The following is a 23,373-nucleotide window of genomic DNA, read 5'->3' as shown; positions in this document are numbered from 1 at the left end:
ACACATACCTATACTTTATACTTGATAAAATTTCTTTTTTTGCCCTCCGGGCGGAAAGTGGCAACTTTCGTCCCGCTGCGCTAAACTAAGTTGCCGCTTTCCGCCTTCGTCGGACAAAAAAATAGTATACACTCCTCGGGAAGTAAATAAGAAAGCCTCAGATCACATGTTTGTTGACCTCGGCTTCGCCTCGGCCAACAATTACATGTGATCTGAGACATTTCTTACTTTACTCCCCTAGGTGTGTAATATACTATTTAATTTAAGGTCCGCGTGGAATTTAACAAGTGCAACATCTACGAGTGAAAAAATAAACCACAATTAAGTCTCGAACCTATAACCTCTGAATTCAATAATTTATCATCTTTTGTGAAAAAATTTTTTGATATGACCATAATAGGGACATATTAAGGCATAACAGAAAAATGTTTAACGGATCGTAATAAAAATATTAGTTTTCTTTTTGAAATGTAAAAACTGTTTCTCAAATGATATTATCCACTGCATAAAAGTTGGATATGATGTCGAGGATTTTTTAAACAACTGATCAATTATTTTAGACATTATTCAAATATTTATGTTTTTCAGTTTACAAATATATATTACACGCTTCAAATATTATTTCCACTGGGAGTTATGATTAATAGAGGATATTGAACGGAGTCTATGTGCGTGAAAAAAAGTATCACCAACAAATAGAGTCCGTAATCCAAAACACAGCATTTGACATTGACAATCTACAACAATTTATAAATGTATGTATCTGTATGAATATATCGATTGCTATGCGTGTATTTGTCGATATGCATACCTGCATGATCAATTACTGAGGACATTTAGGAACGTTTGAAGGTGTGTGGGTGTGACATCGACCAATTAGTTGGGTCTCTTGCAACATCGCTCAATTTTTTCGAGTATCTGTTCTATTTACTATTTTCTGTTTGTATTCTTTTTCATTATTCACTGATACACTTTATTTATGTTTGTTTTTTTTTTTTAATTCTCTAACATTCCTGTACCTTAAATGTTCGAAGTTACGGGACCGATAATTCTAAGAATTAGAATTTACAGCAACCTCTTCCGTCAGACCATCCATCTAATAAAAGGAAGGAAGCATTCGTCCTTTCTTGCTTAAAGTATTGCTGAGGAATAGGAAAGGCAACTTCCTTTCTAAAGTAGAGAAAGTCGAATTTAAGTGGTTTTAATTCATAGAATACAGGAGTCGACTGTAAACAACTTTAATTTAAAAATTACGAAATTCTAAACTATTTTAAATTTTCTTGCTGGAATTCCAAAGGTATAGTTTCGCATACTTTCAGTTCATATTGGACGTGCTCGACTGCTATGTAGAAACCTCACTTATCCTCTTACGGTTGATAATAACTACTGATCCTTTAAGTATACTTATATGATATGATGAGTTGAGTAAATGATGTTAAATAGAAAATCGTGTTAAATAAATTTTATGACATTTTAAGCAGCTTATGATTGATGTTTTTTAAAAAAAAAATTTGTTTAGAGTATATTGCACACTTCGACACCTCAAATACGACTCAGTAAATTGAGCGCATTAAAAGTCAATTGTTATTTAAATTTATCAAATTAGATTACTTACTTGTCAATCCGAAGGAAAAAATGAATTTTACTAAATTGACTTACAACATTTCATATTTTTAATATTTTCTATTTTAATAAATAAATAAATCTTATTCTCAACTACTTTTAATAATATTAATACATCTAAACAGTAAGATACTTGAGAATTAATCCTAAGGTCATCTCAGTAAAATTCTAATCTCTTTCTAAATCAACATAACTTGAATAGCGAATTGGATTTAATTAACCAATTTTTTTGCTACAATAATTGCGAGAAAATAGTAGCCAGAAGAATAATAAATTTAAGAATAGTATACATGTTACTTGTTGAAATATATTTTTACTTCATTTGAATTTTAATTCGTTTTCTGTTGAAATTTTTAATTACTAAATTAAATTTTTTAATATTCTTTAATCAAAAAATCATTTTACTTTGACGAAAATTTTTTCTCGGCTTGTAAGAAAATAAAATGCTTATTTTTATTGAATTGAGCATAAATGTTTAATTGCCTAACAAGAGCAGAAGATAAGTATTTGTTTAAATATTAAATTAAGCTAATACTAACTATGGAATATACATGGAAGGTTTGTAGATGTTAAACATAAGTGGGCAACGTTTATTGAGCATCAGAGGCATTAGTGTACTCCCTAAGAGTAATTCGGGCGTGCGGAGCAGAACACAATGCAGTGTCTCACGTATTCCAGAAACGAACAGAGGATTGGAAGTGGAATTTACTTTGTATGGAAGCATGAAGCTCCTTCTATTGCAGGTATACCACTAGTTAAGTATAGAAGGAAAGCCTACTCTACAACTACATAATACTAGTACAAATATAGGCTAGAGCTATACACATATACATATAATAGACATAGATAGTGCTAGCAGTGTCTAACTCCTATATTCTTGTCCGCAATATTGCGGCTGCTGGATGTACGACCAAGTTTCCTCGTCTCAGTATGCGCAATTATTTGTCTCTCGATATACATAAAGTACAATATAATTTAGAACTGTTTATATGTATAGCTGAATATGCTTGTCCACTTTTACGGAACTATATATATATATATATATATATATATATATATATATATATATATATATATATATATATATATATATATATATATATATATATATATATATTTGTTCATTGTCTTAACTTTCAGCTTTCATACTACCTTTATTTAACTGTGTTTAATCACTTGTTTCATAATTATTCACTTGTTTAATAATTGTTGTATTACCGACCTAAGTACAAAAATAAATCAACAGTACGGTAGAAAAACTAAAGTGATCAATCATATCTTGAAATAATAAATTTTAAAGGATTGAAGATACACAGAAAGAAAAATTTCTTCAATGGAGAGCAAAATTCTTGGCTCAAAAAAATTTTCGGGTGCCTGAAGGAAGACCGAAGTTGTGTTGGCCGAAGTAAAAATTTTTCTTGAAATTCTATTCTTGGTGGAAGTAATTTTTTCTTAATTCAAATTATCATAAATACTTGATACAATAAATTTTTGTATTTGATCAAGATTTTTAGATACTTTAGGGAAACAGCGCCACCTATTTAACTGAGAAAAAAATTTTCTCACCTTGAGAAAATTTTTCTCTTGAATATTTGATACTCATTTTATATTATTTTAGGGTGCAATTACACATATTGAATGAAAAAAAAATGATTCGATATTATTTGATCTTCCCATTTGACATGTTAATTGATAAAAATATTAATGAAAATTTACTTCTATCTTTATATTTAATTTTTTGGAGTAAGAGGCTGAATTTTCTCAAAACAAGAAGATTTTCTTGACTTAAATAAATTTTCTTGGATCAAGATACATATTTCTTAAAACAAGAGAGTTAATTTTGTTGGAATGAGTGAAATTTCTTGTGTCAACAAGAAAATTTTTTTTTCACTCAAGAAAATAATTAGGAAGAAAAATATTTTCTTGGCTCAAGTGAACCTTTTTTTTCTGTAAAATTCAAATCTAAGATTTTATGAAGTTTTATAAGAGCAGTTCCTTTAAAGTATTGAAGGTCTTTTTGATCGAATATTATGCATATAATCTTCATAAAATCTTGAAACTTACGGAAAAACGTTTCTCAAACGAAACCAGTAACTATTACCATGATTCATGATATTCATTGATGTAGGTTGCTTTTGGCGTAAAAGAAAGCCATTCTCAACCGCGTTTATAAAACATGAACGGAAGTTACTTTAAAAGATCCTAAATGCATCTACGTGAATGTGAGGCTTTTAGCTTTAGAGTGTCACAAAAAAGTTAAAATAAAAGTTATAAACGTGAAAATTAAATGTTAATCACATCGCATCTGGAAAATCTTCAGTTTCGTCAATAGTATTTTATCATAAGAATCGTAATTTATGCATCTTGTAAGGAAAGTAGGACATTCTAACCCACGTGTAAAATTGCCTTCCGAGCCGAAGGCGAGGGTGGCGAACATGCGGATTGGGACATCCTACTTTTCTCGCTGGCGCGTATAATATTTTCTCGTCTTTGAAAGATTTCTTCGCTCAAATGGAACAAATAATTCCTTGAAAGTTTTAAAGCAACCAAAATTCTCTTACAGTTGTGCAAACTGTCGACTGTTGCAATGTACCTAAAAGCTTAGTATTAGTTTCTAGTTGCGTTAGAACCTTCAAATTGTAGTGGTCACGCAAGGAATGACAAATCTGTTTACCCTTGCAAAATATTTGCCATAGGAAACTAGTGTTGTGTTATTTGTCAAAGTCAGTCAATTCGACAAGCAAACGAATGCAGTGAATAACAAAAATAAAAGTTAACTGTTAAATTTGAAGCGGTTAGATTGTAACGCGGTTGTATGTTTTTTTTTTTTTTTTTTTTTTTTTTTCATAGAACGCTATCCCGACTAGAATTTTAGTGAGGCATGCCGAAAAATCAGTTCGGGGCGAAGTTGGCTTTCCGAACTTAGGCTAGCCCAATTCGGATCTTATTTGTTTTAAATTAGGCAAGCCGAACATTGGTATGCCAAAAGAATTCCACATTCGATGTAATCTCGTAATAGTTTGGCACTGCCTAAGTTCGGCATATCATGGATTGCCTAATTGGTACGAAATAACGGTAACCAAAAGTTTACCGAAGTTTGGTTCACCAAGCTCGGGCTCACTAAGGCAAACCTGTGGCAATACCTAAGTTCGGCATGTCATGGATTGCCTAATTAGTATGAAATAACGGTAACCAAAGGCTTACCGAAGTTTGGTTCACCAAACTCGGGCTCACTTCGAAAAATCTGTGGCAATGCCTAAGTTCGGCATTTCATGGGTTGCCAAACTGTTATGAAATAACGGTAACCAAAGGTTTACCGAAACTTGGCATACCACGATCGAGCTTCTTTAGGCAAAACTGTGGAAGTGCCTAAGTTCGGTATGTCATGGGTTGCCAAATTGTTATGAAATAACGGTAACCAAAGGTTTACCGAAACGCTTAGCACACTACGATCGAGCTTCTTTAGGCAAAACAGTGGCAATGCCTAAGTTCGGTACGCCATGAATTGCCAAACTGATACGAGATAACGGTAACCAAAAGCTTACCGAACAGTAACTAAAGGTATTCTGAAGCTTGGTCTATCAAAATGACACTTGACTAGGTAAGGCTGTGGTAAGACCTCACTTAGGTATAATATCGGAATTCCTAACTCGACCGTTGCAACGGTAACCGAATGTTTGCCGAAGTGTCGGGCTTATAAGTATCTTGAGGCAAAAGGTCGCTCATCATCGGCGTAGCGTCGCGGTATGGTATAGGGCTCTCGTGCGTCGGGTACAGTGTTCGAGTCTCGCGTTCGACATGTAAAATTTTTAATAATTAATAATTATTAGTTATAATTATTCTTAAGGTGAGTGTGAGGTAAATTTAAGTATTTTGTGTGACTAATGTATCTAACTCCATCATCTCCTTCCCCCATGATCCATAAAATCGACCAATCAAAAAAACTTCTTCATAGTAAGAAAAACCCTGAAAAGCGAAAAAATGACCGAAAATATAAAAAAAATAATACTAAATAAAAAAAAAAAAAATTTTTATTTACTTAATATTTAAAAAATTTTGTCCTAAAGTCGATACTTATATTTAAAATTTTAAAAATAAATTAAAAAAAATAAGCATTCAGTATTATTAATTTTTGCTTTATAATAAAAATAGCTAAAAGCAAAAAAAGTATTCAATTTGGATTCTCCCGTACGAATTTAGTTTCTGAATTGCTACCTAGTTAGGTAGCCAAATTCGGACCGAATGAGGCTTACATAGGTACCAGCAAGTGTGGTTTCCAAACCACCGCCTAAGTCGGAAGCCAAGTTAGGCCCAAACTCGCGACTGCGTTACTTCCGGGACGTGGGCCAACTTTGGCTTCCTGGTTCGGCACGAGCTTGAAATTCGGCATACCTAATTCGAAATGAACCACCGCCGAACTTAAATTTCTGGTCGGGATTTTTTAAAACTCTTTTAACTCATGTTTAAATAGAAAACACAGCACACTTCATACTACTTTACGATTAAATAATTTTTTTCAATTTATGGTGTGAATATTTTAAACTTTGTCAAATCATTATTCAAAATGTGAAACTTGTTATACTCGGGAAAACTTTTGGCAAATTCATCAAAAACGTTTAAAGTACAAAAAAGTCAAGTTTAGAGTACAACTAGATTTAATAAAAATATTTTCTAGAAAATTTTTCTCTAGTTTTATTTCATTGATTGAAAATCATAATTCAGTCATCAGTTGTCAGAGATATATTGAACTTAAAAATTCAAAATTCTTTTATTTTCGATGGCCCAGTTAAGAAATTTTAGCATCAACGCAGATCAACTAATCGAGGCGTGGTATTTAAACATGGTTTTTGTTTTTTGAAAAGGCAAAAAAATATTATAAAAATTTTTTAATGTATTTCTTACATCAATATTATACACTTATACATAATCTCATAATAAATTCTAAAAAATAGTCATTTTTTTAACGTCTAAAATAGAATACTGTCTTCAATTAAGACAATTTTTCTGTGTACGAAAAATTCTGCCCTAAACTGAAAAACTGTATTAGCTTCTCTGAGAAACTCTTAATTACGTTAGGTTATAATTATATGCTCAACATTTAACTCATATAGAATTGTTTCAGAATAATCAAAAATTTCTGCAAATCTAATTTGATACAAAATAATTGTTAAGTAGATCATTTGTTTTAAGTTAGTTATGTGACTGTGCTATGTATCATTAATAGCATTAAATATATGTAAAGTTTCTCACCAGTAGGTTATTTTGATTAAGTGAATCTGTAAACTGCATGGTAATCCATTTAGAGGATTCCGAAAAGGCAGAGAACATTCGCAGCTGGTGCTGATCCTCATCCATAAAGAAAATGCAGCGAAATAGGATTTAAAACTATTTACGATAGTAACATAATTTATGATCAGTGATCAGTATTGGTATTAGATTTAAAGCACACAGGTCTCAGGATTAAATTTTTTACCGGATCAAAACTAAATTCTCGGCATAAAGAGAAAATACTCGGGTTACATAACATGAGAGTAATGCTGAAATTGATCATATCAATCCAAATAACGATAATTTTTTATTTTCTCTGTGTAATGAAATTAGTGAAAATATAATGTCTATAGGAGTTAAAAATATATAACCGATCAGAAAAGCTTAGTGAATATAAACTTGCTTCACTGAACTTTTGAATTTGAAACTTTTGCAATGTGAACTTTCATAAGCTTTTTATAATTAACTTATAGTTTAGTTGCAAACACGCAAACTCATTCGTTAAATTTTCGTTTTAAGTAGGAATTTCTTCGTTCAAAATTTTATTAGCTTAAGCCAAGAAGATTAAATCTCCATTTGAGAAAACGAAGTTTTTAACTGCTACTTAAATAAATAAATATGTAACATTTTTTAACTTCCCGCTAAGAAAATTGAAAATTTTCAAAAATCGGGAAGTTATTGTTTTTACCCTGTTTTTCGAAAATCGAGTTTTCATCAGATCTCGACGTTTTGAGGTCCTAGGAAGCTTCCCTGACTATTCCCGTGATGGTGTCTGTACGTCTGTGTGTGTGTGTGTGTATGTGTGTGTGTGTGTGTGTGTGTGTCTGTGTGTGTGTGTGTGTGTGTGTGTGTGTGTGTGTGTGTGTGTGTGTGTGTGTGTGTGTGTGTGTGTGTGTGTGTATGTATGTATGTATGTGTGAATGTATTTAAACCTCTCATAACTTTTGAACGGCTTGACCGATTTGAACGCGGTTGATGCCATTCGAAAAGGTACGACTAAAATTAGATTTTTAATACAAGTTGGACCGATTCGGACCAATAGATTTTGAGAAATCTTAAAAAAACTGCGAAAAAAATTTTTTCCAAATGTGGTTTTTTTTTTTAATAACTTTTTAACGGCTCGACCGATCAATTCCAAAAACTAATCAGCTCTTAACATAAAAAAACCACGTCAATCGCCACCAATCTTCAAAATCGTCAAGATCGGTTGATTCGTTCGTGAGTTATCGTTGACGAAAGAAATCGAAAAAAAGTGTTTTTTTCGAATTACACCGAAACTTCCGGTATTATCAATTTGTGTTTAAAAATGTATCATAGAATTTGAAAAACTGCGTCGAATGCCGCCAATTGCGTGAAAATCGGTTCATTCATTCAAAAGTTATTGCGGTTTGAAAACCCAAAAAATAGTGTTTTATCAACCTTCTATCAAACTTTTGAGCTTGAAGAGCTCAAAAGTATATAAAATTTATTTTTTTGAGCTCAAAACAACATATAAATTGTATTTTTGAGCTCGAAGAGCTCAAAAACGTCGTAAATGCAATTTTAAGCGCCCAGGTATGGAATTAGCGGGAAGTTGCAGGGATGGCCTTCAGGGTCAACCGTTTTCCTAATTTTTTTAGGTAGATTTCGTAGAAATTTATCTATTGCATTAATCCTTGTGTCGGAATTCACACGAAATTTTGTCATTTTATCTCTTATGTAGTCGAGTAAAGCTCAAAATTAGCATTGGTTCAAAAATTTATATATTTATGTATATATATATACGTCAGACATATTGTTGGTTGATAATAATGGCGATGAATTCACTTTCACAGAATTGAACACAGTAACAGTTAGAAAATCAATTATGAGATTGACGTCAAATTCATGTGGCTCGGATGGCTTTTCTATCAAGTCATATAAATGTGTGCTGCCTTTTTTTCAGCAAGCAATTACAGACCTCTTCAACGTGTCATTAACTACAGGAGTCTTTCCGGAGAATTGGAAGCTATCACATGTGATTCCTATTCCAAAAAAGGCTTATCCAGTAAACTGTGAAGATTATAGGCCTATATCGCTATTGCCAAACTTGTCAAAAACCTTGGAACGGTGTGCTCATGACCAAATTGTTAAATATATCAATGACAATAATTACTTCGATGAATATCAGACAGCATTTCGTGGAGGTTTGAGTACGCAAACTGCCATTGTAAAGTTCTGTGACGATATAAGACAAGCGGTGAATGAGTGAAAGGTTTTAATTGCGATCTCGTTTGACCTTAGCAAGGCCTTTGATTCTGTTAATCACAAAAGATTATTATGTAAATTGTCATCTATGAACATGTCGAATTCAACCATTGATTGGATTGGATCTTATTTAGCAAACAGAAAGCAGTCCGTACGCTTTAGCGAAGGTAACTCGTCGTGGGAAGAAATTGTAAGTGGTGTACATCAGGGAAGTGTGCTTGGTCCGTTATTATTCTCACTATACATCACAGATTTAGCTAAACGTTTAGATTACCAATACTTATTCTATGCTGATGACTTACTGATATACCTTTCCTGCCATCTTTCTCAAATCAGTGTTTGTGTGAATAAGCTTAACGGTGAAATAATAAAAATCACAGATTGGTGCAAAACTAATCATCTAAAAATGAATCCTTCGAAGACGAAAGCAATTATTTGTGGAATTAGAGCAAAAATGAGTAGTGATGAGTGCAGACTAGCCGACACAATCTTTGGGGAGGGGTGTGCTATTCCTTATAGTAGCACTGTAAAATACCTTGGGGTGACTAACTATAGATAGTACTTTCTCATGGGAGAATCAAGTAACAAATTTGTGCAATCGCGCTGTGAGTATTCTAGCACAACTAAAAATAAACAATGAAATATTTAGTGAAAGTTTACGTATTAAGCTAATATCTACTTTAATAATTCCTCTCTTTGATTATTGTTGTGCGGCGTATACGAATATGTCAAACAAATTATTATTAAAGATGCAGCGTAAATTGAATTCATGTGTTAGATTTATCTATAAAGTACCAAAATATGAACATGTTACTCCATATTTCAAAAAGTTAGGTTGGCTAAAGCTTGCAGCGAGAAGAGACTATTTCATTGCTTGTCTGTTTTATAAGGAAATTCGACTAAATTATCGGCAGCTATTCGGCTCAAAACTAGACTTTTTGCCTGTAGCACTGCGTAGAGGTGATGTCCGACATGACTATTTTCGTATACCGCAGGCTAATTGTGTCATGTATGATAATTCATTCTTAATTCATGGCATACGTATCTGGAATGCACTGCCAGCTGAGACTGTGGCTGTAGATAATTTGGTTGAATTTAAAAATGCTTGCTTCAATCACTTTTTTGAACATGACAATTAACAATTGCAATCTTTATTTTGGATCGTATTTAAATATTTTTTCTTGTAGAATTATTATGACTTTAAATTAAGTTATTTGTTTGTATTAAATAATCTATTTGGATTTTATAACATTTGAAATTAAATCTAATTGTAAACCTTTAATCAGTTAAGTAATCTTGTAACCTATGTAAACAATGTAATTTAAATATTGATGGCTTTGAGGGAGCTTAGGTTCCAGAGCAAAATAAATTTTTTATCTATCTATCTATCTATCTATCTATATATATATATATATATATATATATATATATATATATATATATATATATATATATATATATATATATATATATAATATAACGCGGCTTGTGGACACGATAGCGTCTACAATTCTTAACGGATTTAGATGAAACTCGGTACACATATTATTTGGGTAATTACCTTGAACGAGTTCGAAGATGAGCAAAATCGATCAATTAGTTTAGAAATGGCGGCCATTTTAAATTTTCAAAATAGTGAAAATCACGTTTTTGGTCACTTCATTGATGTATAACTTTTGATTGAACAGAGATAGCTAATTTTTGAAAAATTCATGTGGTAGCTCATAAAATTACCTTTAATTTGACGCATATAACATTGACATTTTGACCATTTTTAGTTATTTTATTGAAGTTAAGAGTGCAACTGAACCATTTTCAGGCAATGTGTAGTACAACCGACTTATGAATGTTATTCTATTGAGAATTCTTAACCGTGGCCGAATGGCGCTTTTATTTATTTCATAATGACTAAATTGTTATAAAAAAAATCCTACATATAGGAATAAAAAAAAAATTCTAAATACAAATTAGTAAAGAACTATATTTCTTTTTTTTGTCAAAACTTAAATTTTCAACATTTAACTATTAATAATTATGTTGATGTCAGTTTATTTGTTATTTCCAACATAATTATGTTCCTGTTTTTCAGTGTGTCATAACTAAATACCGTCAAAATTATGTAAGGCGTGATGGGACGAGGTCAATAAGTCATTAAACTTAGCTTAAAAACTTCTCAAAAATAATAACTAACATCTCGATTGAAATTCTTAATAAAGCCATGTAATACCTAAGTATCATATTATACAGAAACCTTGGGTATGAGCACTTGCGCGCTCATAAAACAAAAACCCTGACTAACCTGACCTATGTCCGGGCGAAGGCGTTGCAGACAAGACTGTATAAACTGGAAACGGCGTGCCAAAACGAAACGAGGCCATGTGCAGCATCTAACTATATCACACACTCTTAAATCCTTTGACAAGTAAAGCTAAAAAATAAATTCTTGGACAGGTAAGTTCTTATACAAACCTGATGAATTGAAGTTTTGAAGCTCAGTTTCAGCTGTCTGCACCTGTGCCCCTTTTCAACATGAATTATTTTAGTCAACTGCAATGCCTTTCCAGGTTAATAACAACTCGACAAGACTCAGGGATCGGGCGGGGCAAGGATCACCCTGGGATTAAGGACTTCCAAGCTAGGATTCACGCCTGCGTGTCTTTTTTTTTCTACCTGTGCCTGTGTAGTACTTTGCACATTGTCACTTAAATAAAATAACAAACCAATGAATTGGGATCCAGGTGACTGGGTGAAGGGATTGGACTGGGTAAGTTACTTACAGTTTGACCTTCGCTAGGACATTTTTGAAAAAGAGTGTTCTTATTCTCCGTTAGAAAGTTATTCGTCAAATTTTTGCCTCGTTTTAAGAAAAATTCGACTAATTTCAGTGCTAAAATTTCCAGTTGCTCGTCATTTTAGAGACAAGTGACACTGATAAAACTATTTTTGTTCTCAAAACTATCACTGATTATTTTTGGATTAACCACTTTAACACTTACGTCAAAAATTAGAAAATTATTCAACAAAATCTCCAGTCACTAGCTCAGTTCCAATAAGCTAAGACTTGTTTTACAAAACTCACTTTTGACCAAAATTTAGAAATCTATGGGTCAGCTTAAAAAATTTGACAATTTCGATTCACGACTTTCAACGAAATGTTTAAGAAAATTTGTTCAAACCGAAAAATACTCGATTAGAAAAACTTGTAACGTTTAGCAACGAGTGCATGCAGCGCCATGACAGTGTGCTCGAACTGTTTCGCACCCCCTTTCATGCCCTCTTCTGTCTTCATGTACCACTACACCCCAACAGGGCAGATGGGGGTGGTCGATCCCCCACTCTGATCTTCCACCGATGGCAAATTTCTAGTCTTTATGCTTGGCGTCGTGCGCGACTTTAACCCCACCATGGGAACATATTGATCGGTTTGAGGGCAGCTGCCAGGAATGTATCATCCACTCATAGATCCTGATGCCGAGATTTTTTTGCCAACGTAAATATTCAAGGGAATAGAATAGAAGCTGCTTTAAAAGTTATTGTGGTTCCCGAAAGGACCGTCATTAACGAATTAGACATTACTCAATATAAACTAGGTCAAAAACTTAAAAACTATTTGATCGAATGAATTTTGAATGAAGACCAATTTAATTGATTGGATTGAAGCTGCAAACTTTTAAACGACGATATAAAAAAACTTTCAAAGGATCAAAAATTTGGAGTTTATTGTTAACTTTTGATTTTATTTGGGACTAAAAAATCTGCGCGTGCTCATCAAACTCGCCAGATCAAATGAAGCAGACACTAACGAAACTATTGAAATGCAAATAATGCTCATTGATGTGTTGGTATTACATTCACTGGAAGTATATAGACATATTATATAACTTATAACTTTAACGTACTTTAATATTATTTATGGAAAAATAGTAGAGTGCGCGTTACATTCATTTGATTTATCACTAGAAATATCATTGTGAATTTACACTGATTGTCAATATCGGAGACTTTAGTTTGTGGCAATACTATTATTTTCATTATATTTTGTATATACTATATTGATATTTTATTGTATTATTAGATTGATTTTATTATTACTATTGCAGTACTCAAAACTCTACTATCGGAAAATAAAACAAAGTCACTAGATCTATTGGTGATTTTTATTGATAAATATCTATATTTTTAGATTTTCTATTTAAAATTTTTTATTTACTATATTCTTAACGGTAACGTCACTAGCTAAATATATTCTTTATAACTTGAAAATAAATTTTAATTAACTGTTAATAGACAATTACTTTTTGCATTACGTCATTTCCATTCATATTAATTGATCAAAGCACAATTATTTAATCATTATTGAATAACTTTTTCAACTTTGTTACTATATCAAGGATAACAACTATGTATTTTACGATATATTTTTTCTCTGTTCTTAGCTTGACAGTATAATAAATTTTAACACTTGGAAATTTTTGCGCTCGCCAATCCGTCTTTAAAAACAAAAAATTTTTGCAAGCCCATGGATCGAGAAATTTTTTCAAAATTTTGTCTCAAAAGATCTAAAAACTGTAATATCGGAACTTGAAAATGTTTATTTCTTAATATGTCGATTTTTCACTGAGATAACCGAACCAACGCCTTTTTAGAAATCATTAAAAAATGTAGGCCTTTTTCTGCTCGTCTAAAATTATATTTTAATTTTCAATTTTATTTTATAGAGAACTAAATTGAAATTCATTCCGAAAAAAAAATAAATACAAAAAATAAATACACTCTAAGTATTCTTTGAATTTTGTTAATTTTATTAAAATTCAAATTCGAGTAGTAAATTATTAGTATCGAATTCAAGGATAATATATCAATTACGTCACAAGATATTAGACTGTTAGAAGGAAATTATGGAATACTTATCTAAACTTACAAGAGAAGCATAACAGTAGATAGTTTCAAGGATATTGAACTTGAACGCATGGAATTTGTTAATGTACCTATGATTTGAAATTTAGAAGATAAACTGCTAATTATAGAGATCGTACCCGAAAAAAAAAAGTTTTATTTGAACCAAGAGAATTTTAGAAAAAACTAAGTTGATTTAGGGCAAAAAGAAATTTTCTTAAGACCAGAAGGTCTTATTTCTATCAGAAAAATTTTCTACACTGAAAAAAAGTTAATTTGATTAAAAAGAAAAAATCGAGTACTAAAAAAATCATCTTTTTGAATAAAAACCCTATACAGGCCATCCGTAGGATGTAGTATACCACTAATATCGCTAAAAAAAATTTATCTGCAAATTCTTATTTACTACTATGCTAGACGTGTAAGGCTATATACAATAACTGCATTCTACATAGTCAATACTAAATTTAAGTCAATTTCTCTACCTAAAGTAAATAAAATAATAAGTTAAAAAAATAATCATTATGAAGTAATCAAGTACTATAATATGTTATCAAATAACTTGAAGTATCTTCAATACAAAAAAAAATACTTGAGGAAACAGATAGCTAAACCCGTACTGAAAAAAAATATATGCCGCATATACGGGGGCAAAAAAAAAGTATATGGTGTATATATTTTATATGTGCGACGTATATGTATTTTTGCCAGCATATATGTGCATATATATTTTTTCAATGTGGGAATGATTTGGGAAGGAGGAAATTCTAGCCTCTTACTTGGTCCATATTTACCTGATTGTTATGAAACTTTCTTTATTTTAATTTCAAGCATGTGTGATATTATTGTCTAATGATATATTAATATTTTATATTTTCATTACTCTTACGCTATGTATAATGGATACTGTTTTGTATCTAATGCCATGTACAGTTGTTTTATCAACTCTATGGAAAACGATAGTATCGTGTTATTATTGGTAAATAAACTAAAGAACTTTTCTATATGGTTCAAATAATATGAAGTGTCACTAGTCATTCAATACATTAATATGTAACTAGCTACTGTCAAATGTGCGAATAATTTTCATTAGAATTAAAATTTATGTTTATAATTTGTAAGTAAGGTTTCAAATAAAAAATGGAAGGGATTATTGCATTACATACAATGCTGTTAAAGATCAAACAGAATTTCCTAACAGAGGAAATATAGAATAAAATCTTTAAAATTTCACGGGTAATAATAATAATTAACGCCATTAGTAACCTAAAACATTTATAAAAATGACACTATATAAAAGAGAAAAAATTCTTCGTTGGAAATCCAAAAGTATCTTGTCTCAAGAAAATTTTTTCTTCTTCTATAACAATTTAAGACTTAAAAATTTTCTTGATTAGAGTAATGTTTTTTTCCGAGCAATTTTGAAAATTTTATGAATTTTCATAATTTTGCTTACTAGATTCACAATAATAATATAAGCTTTATTAAACAACAAAAATACGACAGTTGCTTTGAATAATTGAAAGATTATGATATAACCATCTATCGGTATTCAATACATAAAAAAAATCCCGAGAGTAATGAAAATTTATAAATAGCAATAGAGCAATAAATTCTTTTCCAGGCGTGATAAATATTTTATAAGGTATTTTTAAAAATACTAAATTTATCAATCCATCATATTCATAAAGATAATAAAAATTTCTAATATTATTACTTTTGATATTATTGTTGGATCCATTACTGTGGAAATAGCAAATTTTTATATTTTTTCATGAAATTGAATTTTATATAACTACATAAATGCCGTTCCAGGAAAAGAGAGCAGCGGAACAAGTTGATATGAATCGGATAGTTCAAAGTTATCAAGAATAAAAATATCTTCTTAAACTGAGATCCTGTGTAAAAAGATTCTTCCAATGCACAACCGACATTTAGATTAGCTAATTCGTTGAAGATTAAATAACATTTTCATTCGCGAACTGATCCATTAAAATAGTTTCTGAAGATTTGAACGCGTCGTTAAGACTCGTCTATTCAAAATTTGATTTTTAAGTGTCAGACTGACGAAAATGACGCTTCACATCTGCTGAAATATTCGACTATTTTATGTATAGGGGAGGGAGGGGGGGGGGGGGCAAAATGGGGTACTTAAGAAACCGTTATGATTTTAAGGACAAATAGGCTGATTTTTCTCGTTTTCAGTCGGAATTGAAGGAAAATCATCAAATTTCAAGTTAACGTAGAAAAAAATTTTTTTTTTTGCGGGCAAAATGGGGTACCCCCTGAAAAAGTGAAAAAAAAAATTTCATTATCCGAAAATGAAATGTCAAAAAAATAAAATTTTCTTATCGATAAGTCTACGAAAGAACCTAGAGAGATGAACAAATCACCCAAAAAAGAAACATTGTTATAGTTGACGCAATATACTCCTAACAAAAATTGAGGTAGCAAAAAAAAATTTTTAATTTTGTAGTAATTTTTGACGGGTTTCGCTTGAGTAAAAACAATATCAAGATAAAAAAAGAGTTCCCTTGAGAAGATTCTAATAGCACGAAAAAAAAACATTCGTAATTTTTTTGCACTCTCTTTCTTGGTTTAAGGATTCAGGAAAATTTTTTCAAGTTGAATGATCTTGTAGGCCTGAAGATCTTACTTTTTAAATTAAATATCTCACAAGCCCACCAAATGATTTTGAAGAAATTGGCAGCCTCTGACACAGTTTTCTGAGCATTGATAGTTAAATTATGACATCAAAAATTATCCGAGAATAAATTTCGAAGTTATTTGAAAAAGACATTCTTTTAAAATGGTTAGTTTACACAGAAAAAAAGGTTCACTTGAGCTAAGAAAATATTTTTCTTCCTAATTATTTCCTTGAGCGAAAAAAAAATTTTCTTTTTGACACAAGAAATTTCACTCATTCCAACAAAATTAACTCTCTTGTTTTAAGAAATATGTATCTTGATCCAAGAAAATTTATTTAAGTCAAGAAAATCTTCTTGTTTTGAGAAAATTCAGCCTCTTGCTTCAAAAAATTAAATATAAAGATAGAAATAAATTTTCATTAATATTTTTATTGATTAACATATCAAATGGAAAGATCAAATAATGTTGAATCATTTTTTTTCATTCAATATGTATAATTGCACGCTAAAATAATATAAAATGGGTATCAAATATTCAAGAGAAAAATTTTCTCAAGGTGAGAAAATTTTTTTCTCAGCTGAAGTAGGTGGCACTGCTTCCCTAAAGTATCTAAAAATCTTGATCAAATGTAATAATTTATTGCATCAAGTATTTATGATAATTTGAATTAAGGAAAAATTATTTCCACCAAGAATAGAATTTCAAGAAAAATTTTTATTTCGGGCAACACAACTTCAGTCTTCCTTCAGGCACCTGAAAATTTTCTTGAGCCAAGAATTTTGTTCTCCAGTCAAGAAATTTTTCTTTCTGTGTAAGATTTTTCTTCGACACATTAGAGGTTTACACTCACATACACACACACCGACAGATATCCTCGTAGAAATATTAAGAACTAGTTCCTAGGACCTTAAAAATGTGAAGATCAGATTAGAACTTGATTTTCGAAAACTGACATGGAACCAATGACCCCGATTTTTTTTTTTTTTTTTAATCATTCATTTGTAAAGCGAGAACTTAAAAATTTAGAAAAAGTAATCGTAGATGTGAAAAAAAATTTATTACGATAGGCATATCAAGCTAGCAGTGGCAGAGCCCATCTTGGACGGTCATTATTATTGATTTCTTGGAATCTAAACAAGCAACAATATTCTAAATAGAGCAACTAATTAGCAACAAAAAAGCAACAAATCTAGCACCACAAATAAATTTTGTTACTTGAATAATAAGTCAATGCCTGATGGACGAGTCCATGCTAGCTTGATAGACCTTATTACGATGCACAATGACGATAAAAATTACTGTAAGAAAAGTTAGAAAAAAAAAAACTTTTTTTGTTTTTTTAATTCAAAATTTTTTTTTTTTTTAAATTGTAGGAAATGACGTTAAAATATGTTTTTCTTACGAAATTTTGGGGGTACCCCATTTTGTGCCCCCTCCCCTAATTAAATTAAAATTGTAAAAAATTTATTTATGGTTTATTTAACGCGTAATGTAGCTTTTTATTTCTTTATGCAATAATAATTTCATGATGCGTGAATATAAGGGCCTCACATTCACGTGGCGTAGATTTTTCAGACTTTTTACGAGTGAATTGAAGTCTTCTATTACAATTTGTGCTCAGAATATGTAATGATGTTATCATGTATTTCATTTTCTTCCATTTGGATTCAGATATGCAGTAACGTTGATTCAAGATATTACCGACGTGTTTCAGTTATGCCGTTGGAACTAACAATTTTTGGATTTTTGCTACGTTTTTATAAGAAAAGTCTTAAATACGAATCAAAATACCTTGAATTGACAATTTCATTTTTTGAAATTAAAATGATCTCTGTAAAAAATTTTTCTGATATAGCGATTTATAGTCTAATTTGATTATACATGGCTATATCAGGCTATCTATGAGATGAAAAAAATAATTTGTTATAATATTCTATTTTTTCTAAAAATGTGCACATTAATTAACATATATTTACTTAATGAAGAATTGGTTTGGAAGCAGATTAAACTAAAAACTAGTGACAGATAAGCTCTTTAGAAGAGTAAAGAATCTGAAATTAATATGACCCTGCGGCTATCCCCGAAACTTTCCGCATAACACAAACTCTAAATAATAAATAAAAAAGCTCGAAAAATGTCTTATTATCAAGTTTTGAGCTTTTCACACTCACAAATAGTATATTACATACCTAGGCCAGTAAAATAAGAAATGTCTCAGATCACATGAAATTGTCGGCCGAGGCGAAGCCGAGGTCGACAAACATGTGATCTGAGGCTTTCTTATTTACTGGCCGAGGTGTGTATACTATTTTTCTGTTCGACGTAGCCAGAAAGCGGCAACTTCGTTTAGCGCAGCGGCCCGAAAGTTGACGCTTTCTGGCCGGAGGACAGAAATACAACATTTGCACATTTTCGTGCTCTTTGTGCACTGAAATAAATTTTCTTTAAAAATTACCATTAAATTCATGGTAATCGTAGGACAAATGACACGACCTAATTATTTGTCGGTAAGTGAGATCATTTTTAATTCTTTTTCAACAAATTTTCCCGTAGTCTAACGTAAATTTTGTTAGGTTTTCGGTAAATTTAATGGAGTCTACCACAAAATGAATAAATTTTTTCGTAAATTTTATTCAAAAGATGGTAATAACTAAAAAAGCCGCATTATGTCCCATGATTACAATGAATTGAACGGTAATTTTTGAAGAAAATTTCTTTCCGTGTGTATATCATATCAATAAATTTTTTCATAGCTGGTCATTTTTCGAGTGCTGTTTCTAAATAAAGAATTTGACTTTACCAGTCACATAATATAATATTAACATAATGTAATCTTTATTAAAACGACAATAGCAGTTGACCAAAAATATAAACCAAGATGACGAGATTCAAGACAAGAAATCCTTGAAGCGCCATTCAGATTATCGTCGTAGGATACAAACTTACTAATTATATGCTTATATTACAATCAAACTTCCGTACATAATTATTATGTATGATTTTGAATTAAATCTTTTACAATATTTCTATTTACAAGGCTGGTTTTCACAGTTTGTATTTCTAAGTAATAACTACTTTAATGTATAGTGCTGTTATATTAATATAGTTCTTTTCCAGCTAAACAAAATTTTACAAAATTGTCTTGTATCTGAATAAAGAATTCTCACAATGATAAGATTAAAAGCAGCTTAATGCTTACCATAGTATTTGCCTATTTTTTCCTTTTTTTTTGATAAGAACATTAAGCAAGTGTAGAGCGTTGACGAGTGAAAAAAAGCACGTGTTAAATAGTTTAGTATAAACAAATTTTCTTTTGTCTCTAAGTAAACGAAATCTTTTGTCAGAAGCAGCAATTGTGAGCAGTATCATTTGTATACAACTGAGCATAAAGGCCTCGCCGATTAATTTCCATTTTGCGATTCGTTCGTTGAATTCATGACGCGAGTAAACGCGCACGTCCCACCGCGTCTATTCTTCGCAATGTACATGAAATCTTCTCCCTCGCGTCATCCTTTATCTGGCGCCATGCATACGCTGTTTCAAATCTCATCCCGCTGTAGAGTACTGGCTTTTGGCCTGCTTCTGTTTCTCTTTGCTTCCTATCTCTTCCTTGCTCCAGTCGTCTTCGAAATGTATCTCAAGCTTCATAGATATATACAATCTTTACGTATACTTTTTTCTCCATTATTTTCTCTCGTTTAAATGCAATACTACTGTTTCTCAACGGTCCAAATCAGCTATTCTACTTAGGTTTATATTTATATTTATGTTTATATATCCTGTCATCTTTTTTCCATTTATATTTTATACTTATTTTTAAGAGTTTCATACACTCTTGCTATTTCTGGAATATCATACCTTAAGCATACTTTGAATAAATAAATTGAAATTTCGAGGTGATCTGAGAAATTCAATTGTAAACCTCAATAACTCTGATTTTAGATCACGAATTTTTCATCTTTATAATATATGACTAAAAATACGTTCATCCTTAGTTATTCATTCCATTTTTCGAGTTAGTTGAACTTCATAAGAAAAACTCATTTTCAGTGGTGCTCAATGTTAACCGCACGGAGAAAAAAGTGTTGCTATTATCACGATACAGTATAGTGATGATCACGATCCACGTATGACTATACTTTAGATGCGCATATGTCCAATCTAGTGGATCGTGATAATCACGGATTCGGATATCGAATGTCTATATTGCTATGGTTTATAGATGATTATTAGTTGTTTTTGATTAATGTACCTGAAGTTCCGAACGTTCGTAAAAAAAAATAGTATTTTTTAAAAATAAGAACACTAGATCAGGTTAGCAAGCTGATTTGTAGTGAGCTTCTTCATTTTCAACCTAGAAAGCCACAAAAAAATCATCAACACTCTAAGACCTCCGGAACAACCCCTAACACCCACCCTTATGTTATAAAAATTCGTATGGCCTCGGCTAATCGGGTTATCAAGCTGATTTTTTATGAGCTTCTTCATTTCAAACCTATAAAGCCTTAAAAAAATCATCAACCCCCTAGGACTTCCGGAACAACCCCTAACACCGACCCTTATGTTATAAAAATTCGTATGGCCTCGGCTAACCGGGTTAGCAAGCTGATTTTTTATGAGCTTCTTCATTTCAAACCTATACAGTTTTAAAAAAATCATCAACCCTCTAGGACCTCCGGAACAACCCCTAACACTCACCCTAATGTTAAAAAATTCGTATGGCCTCGGCGAATCGGGTTAGCACGCTGATTTTTTATGAGCTTCTTCATTTTAAACCTATAAAGCTTTAAGAAAATCATCAACCCCCTCAGACCTATTGACACCGAGTAACAGCCCCATAAAGAGCGTTTTTTTACTGAAATGACAAAAGTTTGACAGTGAAAAATTCATGTCTCGGTGTCGACCGAAGATTAAGGAAAAACAATCAGTGGAAATCATAGAGTGTACTCTTATAAAGATTTCCATAACCTCAATCGATCGATCGACCCCATAGACACCGAGTAAAAGCTCCATAAAGGGCGTTTTTTACTAAAATGATAGAAATTTGACAGTTAAAAATTCATGTCTCGGTGTCGACCGAAGATTAAGGAAAAACAATCAGTGGGAATCATAGAGTATACTCTTATAAATATTTCCATATCCTTAATAGATCGATCGACCCTATAGACACCGAGTAAAAGCCCCAGAAAGGACGTTTTTTGACGAAATTCATAGAAATTTGACAGTTAAAAATTTATTTTTCGGTGTCCACTGGAGATTAAGGAAAAAAACTCATGGAATTCATAGAGTATACTCTTATAAAGATTTCCATAGCCTTAATCGATCGATCGACCCTATAGATATCGAGTAAAAGCCCCACAAAGGGCCTTTTTATACTGAAATGACAAAAATTTGAGAGTTAAAAATTCATTCCTCGGTGTACACAGGAGATTAAGGAAAAAACTCATGGAAATCATAGAGTACACTCTAAAAAAGATTTCCATAGCCTTAATAGATCGATCGACCCTATAGACACCGAGTAAAAGCCCGATAAAGGGCGTTTTTTTGACTAAATTCCTAGAAATTTTACAGTTAAAAATTCATCCCTCGGTGTCCACAGGAGATTAAGGAAAAAAACTCATGGAAATCATAAAGTATACTTTAAGAAAGATTCCCATAACCTTAATCGATCGATCAACCCCATAGACACCGAGCGAAAGCCCCATAAAAGGCGTTTTTGATTAAATGTTAATTATATGTTACTGCAGATTATTTTTAACTTCCCGCTAAAAAAATTGAAAATTTTCAAAAATCGGGAAGTTATTGGTTTTACCCTGTTTGTCGAAAGTCGAGTTTTCATCGGATCTCGACGTTTCGAGGTCCTAGGAAGCTTTCCTGACTATTTTCACGATGATGTCCGTATGTCTGTGTGTATGTGTGTGTGTGTGTGTGTATGTGTATGTGTGTGTGTGTGTGTGTGTGTGTGTGTGTGTGTGTGTGTGTGTGTGTGTGTGTGTGTGTGTGTGTGTGTGTGTGTGTGTGTGTGTGTAAACCACTCGTAACTTTTGAACGGCTTGGCTGATTTCATCGCGATTGGTGTAATTCGAAAGGGCTTCGCCAAACTTAGATTTCCTGAACCGATCAACTTCAAAAAATAATCAGCTCTTAACTTTGAAAACCCGAATCGATCGCCACATAGAGCGTCAGAATCGGTCGATGCGTTCATGAGATATCAATTTTTTTGTTCTAAATTTTTTATAGAGCTCAAAAAACCATATCTATCGCCGCCTACCGCATGAAAATCGTTTGATTTATTAAAAAGTTACAGCAGTTTGAAAATTAGAAAAATTGTGTTTCATCGAATTTTGATAAGACTTTTGAGTTCGAAGAGCTCAAAATAACACATAAATTGTATTTTTGAGCTCGAAGAGCTCAAGAACGTCATAAGTGCAATTTTAAGCGCCTAGGTATGGAATTAGCGGGAAGTTGCAGGGATGGCCTTCAGGGTCAACCGTTTTTCTAATTTTTTTTTTTTAGTTTTTTCGTATATTATTGTTATAAACATAAATACGAATTCCTTGTATAGCTTGATTAGTTTAAAATTTTTGTGTAGTTTATATGACAGTCAAGAATTAGGTTAGGTTTAAAAATGTTTAAATAATGACTGACAGCAGTTGGAATTTATTTTATATGACTTTTTTTTTTTTGATTTTTAAAAATATTAGCCTAGAA

At 31.6% G+C, this 23,373-nt stretch overlaps 1 protein-coding gene across 17 annotated transcripts in view; it reads right to left on the bottom strand.

Annotated features, from left to right (window-relative positions):
* The window catches only part of LOC123270923 (protein turtle-like), a 190,642-nt gene that overhangs the window by 79,037 nt on the left and 88,232 nt on the right, over nt 1-23,373 (bottom strand). For 11 of the 17 annotated variants that reach the window (XM_044737088.1, XM_044737097.1, XM_044737095.1 and 8 more), the window contains exon 1: nt 11,587-12,393. The exons of 1 other annotated variant lie outside the window; for it this stretch is intronic. The gene's annotated coding sequence lies outside the window, so the exon portion shown is untranslated. Of the gene's footprint in view, nt 1-11,586; nt 12,394-23,373 lie in introns of those variants that run through there. 5 more of the 17 variants (XM_044737094.1, XM_044737098.1, XM_044737089.1 and 2 more) reach the window with 4 other exon arrangements.

The sequence above is a fragment of the Cotesia glomerata genome, linkage group LG8 (genome assembly GCF_020080835.1).
Source record: "Cotesia glomerata isolate CgM1 linkage group LG8, MPM_Cglom_v2.3, whole genome shotgun sequence".
Taxonomy (NCBI): domain Eukaryota; kingdom Metazoa; phylum Arthropoda; class Insecta; order Hymenoptera; family Braconidae; genus Cotesia; species Cotesia glomerata.
The sequence above is the reverse complement of the archived record's forward strand: the minus strand, read 5'-3'. Positions and strand labels throughout refer to the sequence as shown.